This window comes from Xenopus laevis, chromosome 7S, assembly GCF_017654675.1.
Source record: "Xenopus laevis strain J_2021 chromosome 7S, Xenopus_laevis_v10.1, whole genome shotgun sequence".
NCBI lineage: Eukaryota > Metazoa > Chordata > Amphibia > Anura > Pipidae > Xenopus > Xenopus laevis.
In genome coordinates, this window is record NC_054384.1 from 70,786,662 (window position 1) to 70,796,074 (window position 9,413).

The 9,413-nt window shown below is 41.4% G+C and overlaps 1 long non-coding RNA gene across 1 annotated transcript; it reads right to left on the reverse strand.

Moving 5' to 3' along the window:
* Positions 1-6,721: 6,721 nt before the first annotated feature.
* On the reverse strand, positions 6,722-8,653 carry LOC121396158. The gene is made up of 3 exons (XR_005962864.1): positions 8,613-8,653; positions 7,509-7,570; positions 6,722-6,760 (listed from the first exon to the last, which is right to left on the reverse strand). It is a non-coding gene; the product is annotated as an uncharacterized LOC121396158 (long non-coding RNA).
* Positions 8,654-9,413: the final 760 nt, after the last annotated feature.

Genomic DNA, 9,413 nt, shown 5'->3' on the forward strand with positions numbered 1-9,413 from the left:
CCTATTAAATTTTTGGGCCCCTAAACCTTGCGGTCTGAACATGTCTGAAATTCAGCTGGGGCAGGTACCAAATCCCGGCTGCAAGTGTTACTTCCCAGGGGGAAGGCCCAGCTGTTGGAATCCTTGCCCATTTCATTCACCTGATGTGAAAATTTATGCAAAAGTCTTCTAGGAGACTAAGTAGAGAATTAAGAATTACTGATAGTGGGTTATTCCTAGACTAAACTTTTCAAAAGGGGGGTGGGCCATTGCAGCGCTTGACATTGCAAAGCTTTTTTGAGTCCCTATCTGGCGGTTAATGGATTCAATGGGCTTTGGCAAAAATGTTAATACTATGGTTCAGTTGTGTAGAGCTCCCCAATTCCTGAGCTTAATTCACACCAGAGCTTTTAAACTTAAGTGAACTGCTCTTTGGTTGGTTGAACCCTTTGTAAATTGCAGAATCAAATAGAAAAGACCAATTATATGCAGACGACCATGGTTAACAATTTTGCAGCCCTGGTTGAACTCACACAATCTTTTCTCCGAGTCTCTGGTCACAGACGAATACGCGCAAATTGTACATTTTTTGTCATGACTTTGCACTCCTTTAGTTTGCTCACAACCGCCACAGAGGTAAGCAGTTTGTAACTCTTTTTCCAAATCTGCATACATATGTGCACTGGTCAGACCTTCAGTCTTGCGAACGCTCAGTATTCCAGTTACAGATCAAAAAACAGGAATACAAAAAATCTAGGAACAATTTTTTTTAAACTCTGTTAGTTTGAAATTTCTGTGTTTGTAATGCCTAAATTATTGAATTCAGTCCAGGAAAAGGCCATCTGTTTTCTGAGAAGCTAAATGTGTGGTCCAGTGTAAATGCCCTCTCCTCTCTGGCAATTCCACTTTAATCAAATTGAGGTGGATATTGTAAGTACTGTCTTTATTGTTGCTTATCATACTAAATTGTGCAAAGCTATAAATTGCATACAGGATGCTGCCACTGTGCAGTTAACAAACTGTCTAACTCAAAGCAGATTAAATAACTTTAGTAAAGATTTGCCATTAAGAGAGTACTCAACAATCTTCCCATTTTACATTTTTTAAAATTGGTGTAAAATCAGGAAATGAATTATATACTGTATATTGGTGAAACCTCTAAAAAAGAGACAACTTAAAACCAGGGTTGTAAAATGTAGGTACTATTTTTAAGAAATATGTGAACTATGCATGCATTAGCTTTTCCACAGTCCACTTGCCCTAGTCACACTCAGTTTATCTGTGTAGATCTAACAATCTATCCAAAGTCATTTTTGAGGTTCTACCACTGCACTCAACTCCCCAGTAAGACTTCATACCATAAAATCCACTTATTAATCCAACCATGTGTTAATACTAGAAACAGTGATTTTTTTTTTAGAAGCCACATGAGATGTGCCCGCAGAAGATGTGTGTCACTGCTTATTACATATGAGAAATATCGAGATGATTTTATCTTGCAGTCTAAATGATTTACTTAGCAAATGATCTCACAACAGGCTGCTTGTTAGTTATGAGGAATCTTATCTTGGCGTGAGGTCCATAACTATATCACCCCCAATCCTGCTACTGCACTCTCTTCTATCTCAGTCATTCTGCATTAATTAGCAATATCTTATGACAGTGTCTCCTCTGGGAATAGTTTGTGCTCTTTGTTTCCTTGTAATTGATCGTAGGTCAGCACAAAGGCTCAGGAGGTAGCACTACTTTCTTGAAGTTCTGAGTTCGATTATAGCTTAGGCATTAGCTGTATGTTCTCCGCATCGGATTTGCTCCAAATACTTAGAGGCAGGTTAATTGGCTCCTGATTAGATTTACCATGGTATGTGTGAATGTGATAGGGACCTTAAACTGTAAGCTCCACTGGGTCACTTACAGAGATTATACAGTATATATCATTTGCATCAGTCAAACACCACAGAAATGTGTCAATGCCATATAAATACCTGCAAATAAATGTGCAGAATGTACAACTCGACTAGCACTGATATTGATGCATCGGATGCAGTTCTGTCAGAAGCAACACTCCCTCATGGCTGCAATTAAACTGTGAGGGATAAAAATGCTGCATTCAGCATAAAAAGCTGTCAGTATGGTAAACTTCCACATAAACCAGCATTGTAGGAAAAAGTGAACGTGGGACATTACAAATCATGCTTCTTGGAGTTCTTGACCCCTTTCCTGTATTAAATTAAGCTCCTTCTTTATCTGCATATCAGTGATCATTAATGTGACTAGGAACAAAACGGATTGCTTATACAAAACTTAAAATGAAAAAGTGCTCTCTACAAGCAAAATGTGCATGAAAATTGGAAATCCTTCCTTGTTTTGGCAGTTGCTCTAACCACTAGTGATAAGGAGAAGTGTACAAGACTTTCTAAACTTCATGACTTCTAAAAGAGAATCAGGCCAGAGGTTCAGTGGAAAATAATTCACAATATGAAAAGGTTCCCTAGTCTTTTATATTACAAACCAGAGCTAAATTCCAAAGAATAACTAACCCCTAAACATTTTTGGCTAAAAATGCCATATTTTATATATTGAACTTGTACCAGCCTAAAGTTTCAGCTTCTCAGTAACAGCAATGGTCCAGGACTTCAACTTGTCACAGGGGGTCACCATCTTGGAAAGTGTCTGTGACACTCACATACTCAGTGGGCTCTGAGCAGCAGTTGAGAAGCTAAGCTTAGGGGTTGTCGCAAATGATCAAGCAGAAAATCAGATTAGCATGTAATATAACTGATGCTACAGGACTGATTATTAAATTCTGATGCTAGTTGTACTGGTTTCTTTGCTGCCATGTAGTAATTATCTGTACTCATTACTAATCAGCCTTATATTGTGACATTTCTATTCTATGGGTCAGTAACTCAGTAAGTGACAGCGGCTCAGAGCATGTGCAGTGAATCAGCAGAAAAGAAGATGAGGAGCTACTGGGGCATCTTTGGAGGCACAGATCGTCCCTGCTCAAGGGCTGTGGTTGCCTTGGGCTGGTACAGAAGCCCAAAACATAATGTACAACATTTCTACCCTATATCTTTAGCTAAGCTTTAGTTCTCATTTAAAGTAAAATAAGATGAAATCCAAAAAAGTACAAAAATGGGGTTAAGTAAGAAGTTGCATGTACAGAAAGGCAGAACATCTGAAGAGAGATAGGAGACATAAGACAAAGAGAAACATAAGGAAGAGAGTAGGCAGAAAAGAGGCAAAGGGAATAGACAGAGAAAGGAGAAGAAATAAGAGATAAGTGGTAAATTTGTAGAAAACACATGGAATGAGAACATGAGAGTTAAACAAAATTATGAAGTAATAAAAAGCAGCAGAGAAGATGTTGGAACAATCAGAAAAGAGTGAAGGTGGTAACACGTTTGTGGTTAGTAAATTTGTGCAGGACTGTCCATATGTTTGTGGACCTGTGCCACTGGTTTTATGGGCACATTATGTTATGGGAACAATATGCAATGCTGCTGTCATTTGGTCTTATTACCAACAGTGGCCCAAGCCTGACACACAATTATACCATGAGTTAACAGAATGGAGTGAGTACCTGAATCTGTCCATTGACGTTTGAATGCAGTGAATTTGCACTAGATCATGAGGCTGACCTGCACATTATCAGTCTACAAGAATGGCTTGCTGTATTGCTGCAGCAGCAATGATTATGAAAAACAAGTGTGTCTGGCTGGGCACCAAGTAACTTTATGCACTGGTGCACGCAACAGGCAGCTGCATTGCCCCAAAATTATCTGTAGATTGATAGTTACAATTGTTGCTACTTTACTTTGTCAAATTACTACCATTTTTCTACATACCATACATTTTCCAGAAGTGCTACAACACCTTCCCTCCAGGGCAGCCATCAGGGGGGGACAGGGGGGAGAGTTGTAGGGGGCCCCGAAGGTAAGGGGGGCCCCGGCCACACCACACTTACTTGATTAGCCGGCCCCCCATGCTGACTTTGGGAAGGCATGGACGTTTAAGGGGCCCTGGCCATCAATTTTCTTATAATGTGTGTGGGGGGCCCTGGCCACCAATTTTTTTTCTCATGTGGGGTCCTAGCCACCAATATTTTTTAATGGGGGGGCCTGGCCACAAATGTTTTTTTTATGGGGGGCCCTGACCACCAATATCTTTTATTTTTATTAACATGTGGGAAACCCTAGCCACCAATATTTTTTTGTTTTTTTTACTGTTGTGGTGGGGAGGGCTTACGGTGGGCGTGGCCAGGGGGCCCAGAAAAGTTTGTCGTATGGGGCCCTGCGATTTCTGATGGCGGTTCCTGCTTCCCTCTCCCCACCCACACACAGAAAAAAAGACCCAACATGCTTGGGCACCCACATATAGGGGCATGGGGGGCACTGGCCCCCTGGACTTATATTTCATGCCTATCTTGCCCATGTGCATCTGTAATGGCACAGCCCGGGACCCTGAGGGAGAAGGCACTTACCCGCCACACGATATCAGTGTCAGACTGGGAACACCAGGGGCCCACCCAAAAACCTTAGACCAGGGGCCCACTCTCAGTACTATTATTCTTCCTTGTCTCTTTTCTTTACATAATATAATACTATCATCTATTATTCCATCTATTTAGTCGTTTTGGTCTCATAGAAATAAAGAATGACCATGAAATATGCCAAATGTTTAGCAGCATGAGGGCCCACTGACACCTGGGCCCACCGGGAGTTTTCCTGTATCCCTGTGGGGCCAGTCGACACTGACTCTAGGTAATTACACCTGGTGAAAACATTTTTATTATCATACCTCCTTTGTCTTTATGTTGAAAATGTTATGTGCTGCTCAGACACCATATGACTTCAAGTATTTATATAACGTAAATGATACACTTTGTCCCAACTCACTACAATGTTGCTTCGTTCAGTAACTGCTTAGACATCCCACTATGCTGCACAATAAAAACCGCCTAGATAGTATCTCAAAATTAGTATATTTCTTTTTTTTAAAGGTATTGTGTTGAGTTACAAACATGAGTATAATGTGCAGCACTTTTGAGTAGTTAGGGGCCCCTGAAATGGTGCATTTTTGGGTGAAGAGAAATACCATAAAACTGTCATCTTGGGCATTCCTCTGGGCTTACCAGAACTCTGCTGTAATATGTAAGTGTATCAGTTTCATTGTTAGGAACCAAGGAGAAACATAACCAATATGACCATTTCTGCTCTATAAGAGCCTTATCCTAACTTCTCTCCCTCCCCTCTATATGTAATCCCTGCCAAATCCCTAGCCCAATACCCACAATAAAGATACACACAATGACTTTGTGGTTAATCTGTGTAATTCACAGCTTTATTAATAATTAGATAATCTGCACTTTTTGATCGCAAGGAAGGCAAAAAAACCTCTGAGAAGCAAATTTCCTTCACTAGAGGGAAAAATTCCTTCCTGACCCCTTAAAGGCGATCGGATTTGCTCCCACGATCAATGCGCCAAATAGAATCAAGGGAAGTGGAGGGGGGGGGAATATGGTAAGGTAAGGGACTGAGGTGAAAGGATGAGAAAGAGAAGGGAATATGGCAGCATAAACAAGGGCACATTTAAGCCGCACGATGAATGCTGCATTCCTTTCCATTCCATTGGAACCCGAGCAGCCTGCAGACCCCCGCAGTTGCAGTCTGAGGGATGGAATAAAAAGGAATGCAGAGTCTACCAAGTGGCTTAAAGGAGTCCCTGTGTATAACACCATATTTTGGATAAAGGGGAGGAACCACTGGTGGAACTACAGTGGCTGAAAGCACCGCTGGTGAAAGTGCAGTGGATGAAAGGGGGGCATCACTGGTGGAATTGAGATGTCCCATAGTTACTGCTGTTTCCTGAGGATGTGGTGCCTAGACTGAGGTACATCGGTATTTGGTACCGAGGAAACTGCTGGTGGTGCTGGTATCATTTGCCGACTTGTTCCGAGGACCACCTGTAAAACCAAACAAGATAACTCAGACTACGTATTTTTTTACCTTAGCAAGTGATATCCCTGTAAAATCCTTATACGGGTATGTACAAGTTGGCAACCCTACGAGTATGGGACCTGTTATCCAGAATGCTTGGGACCTGGGGTTTTCTGGATAATGGATCTTTCTGTAATTTGGATCTTCATACCTCAAGTTCTACTAGAAAATCATGTAAACATTAAATAAACCCAATAGGGTGAATTTGCAATAACTATATCTTAGTTTGAATCAAGTACATGAAACTGCTTTATTATTACAGAGAAAAGGAAATAATTTTAAAAAAATGGATTAGTTGAATAAAATTAAGTCTATGGGAGATGGACTTTCCGTAATTCAGAGCTTCTTGGATAATGGGTTTCCGGATAACGGATCCCACACCTGTAATATTGAGGAGCACATTAAGAACAAATCAGGTGATTAAGCAAAATTAAATGATTGACCAAGTGTGGGAAAGAAAAGGATGGATTATATACTGCACCTGAATATCTCTCATTGTTCTTAATCAGGATGGCCTTGTTGATCTTCTCTAGGTCTTTGTAGAGGTGTTTCAGGTGGGCCTTGATGTATCTGTAGTCCTGCCAGAACTCGTTCTTAAGGTGTAATTTCCACCATTTTGTTATCTTCACGCAGTCCTTGGCCATCCACAGATCGTAGAGTGCAAACCTGATGTCAAAGGTGATCTTGTCCCTGATGCACTCGAGATAAGGGCCCGCGAGTGGATCCTCAAAATCCCTGATCTCAAAGATGTCCAGATCAGGTGAGATCCACGGTGCGGGCTAGAAAAATGTAAGTAGCAAGAAAACATTGAGGTCAGGGCACACACTATGCTAAACCCTGTCAAATTTCTGTTTCGTTGTATTTACACAGAAGATATGACATGTTTAGCATTGGGTTAGCCCAACCTTTAACCCCTTGGATACCTTTCTCAGCAGTCAGAAAATAAAATGAGGAAATTAGCTGTGAGCACCTTTACCTTTTCATAGTGCCACTGGTAGTAAAGCCGGCTACTTGCACTCATGTCCATCTCTGAGGTCAGGGCACACACTATGCTAAACCCTGTCAAATTTCTGTTTCATTGTACAGGTATGGGACCTATTATCCAGAATGCTCGGGACCTGGGGCTTTCCGGATAACAGGTCTTTCTGTAATTTTGATTCTCACACCTTAAGACTACTAAAAATCACGTAAACATTAAATAAACCCAATACGCTGGTTTTGCTTCCAATAAGGATAAATTACAACTTAGTTTAGATCAAGTACAAGCTACTGTTTTATTACTATAGAGAAAAGGAAATTTGTTTTTAAAAATTTTAATTCTTTTATTATAATGGAGTCTATGGGAGACTGCCTTTCCATAATTCGGAACTTTCTGGATAACGGGTTTCCGGATAATGCATCCCATACCTGTATTTACACAGAAGATATGCCATGTTTAGCATTGGGTTAGCCCCTCCTTTAACCCCTTGGATACCTTTCTCAGCAGTCAGAAAATAAAATGAGGAAATTAGCTGTGAGCACCTTTACCTTTTCAAAACGCCACTGGTAGTATTGCCGGCTACTTGCACTCATGCCCATCTTTGATGTTCCTGTAATATAAAATAGAGATTTGGGAAGGTTAGAGTTAACGTAAAGATGTAAGACCACCCAAATAAACACAATAAAGAGGTAAAAACAGCAGCATATTTACACCTTATTTAATAAGAACCCTTTTCATTCTGAAACTATAGCTTTAATATGGTTCCAATTAAAAACAAATGCTTACTTATGTATATAGAATGCCCCTCCCCACCAGCTCCCCATGTCCCCATTTTAAGACAATACCATCCCATTTTATTTGGTCCACAAATCAGCCCATTATTTCTGTCAGGGCCCTACTTTCCTCTGGATCAGCAGTTACACAAAAAGGTAGACCTTGATGGGCATGTGTCTTTTTTCAGCCTCATCTACTGTGTAATACATATTACAGATGGGAACAGTGCCGCCATTAGAAATCACTGGGCCCCATACAACAAAATGTTTGGGCCCCGCCCATATTTGTGCCCTAGCCCCACCCCAGATCCCGCCCACTCCACATCAGAGTTAAAAGACCACACAGACATCAGCGCTAAAAAAGTAACCCCCCCCACACACAAGTTATAAAAAGCTATTGATGGTCAGGGCCCCTTTATAAGTTAAAAAAACAAAACATTGGCGCCAGGGACCCCCATAAAAGTTTGTTTTAAAAAACATTGGCGGCAGGGGCCCCCTTACAAGTTAAAAAAAAAATTGGGGGCCCCAAAAAATATTTTTTAAAATAATACATTGGTGGCCATGGGATTTAACAAAAAAAACCACAAATTGGTGTTCAGTAGAACGGAACTCATGGCTTCAGGACTTCAACTTCGCCACCTTTCGTGACTTTGGGTCTTTTCGCCGCTTCAGGATCCTTTGGCTGTTTGGCTTTTTGTCACTTCCGCATTTTGGCTGTTCGGGAAAAATGGCTGCACGGCTCGGGCACTCTCAAGGGGGCCCGGCTCTTTCAAAAGTGCAGCACTGCAGGGCCCACCTTCATGCCCGGGCCCGGAACACTTGTCCCCCCCCTGTCCCCCCATGATGGTGGCCCTGGATTGGAAAATGCAGGATCCTTACCTTCCTCCAAATAACCCACAATGGGTTGGGCAAGTTGTTCTTCTGCTCCTGATGAAAGTTGATAGTCTTTAAAAAGACTTTTGTGTTTCTTCTTTCTCCTTCTGCTCCTGGGAATCGATGAGAATCACTGAGAATCACTAGGAATCGCTGGGAATCACTAGGAATCACTGGGAATCGCTCGTATTTCACTTTATGGGGAGAGAAAAAGAGAGAAGAGATTGAGAACTGAACCCTCTCTGCCATATATATCTGTATATATTGGATTTCCCTTAATAGCTTAATACTGCGCTACTGAATATGGTTGTGCCTTATAAATAACCAGTAGCACCAATCAACAGCAACTTTAATAGAATGAAGGAGCTGATTGGGAGAGACAGAATTTATTGGTGAAATCAAGGGCCATACACAGCCCTGCTAACCAAGGTTGGGTCCTGGTGACACAATGCACAAACGAATAGTTAAATGAACACTTGGAATCACCCTCATTCATTTCTATGCCAATTGCTTTCACCAGGGCTCAATTAAATTGGATTTAGAAATGAACGGGAGTGATCATTTGGGAGTGATCATTTGATTGGCCATAAACTGAACTGGAAATCACTTGGGGACAAAACATCCCAAACCCCCCTCTGTGCTATTACTGTAAAGCTGTATGATACTGGCAGGGTGTAATAGGGCTGAAGACACTGGTTCCCATTAGAGGCCCAGGTGAGTAATGGGCTCACTGGGGCTTTTCATAACCAGTCAAGCTCTGATCATTGTCCCTGCACCCATAACACAAGGCACCCTAATTCTAGGCTT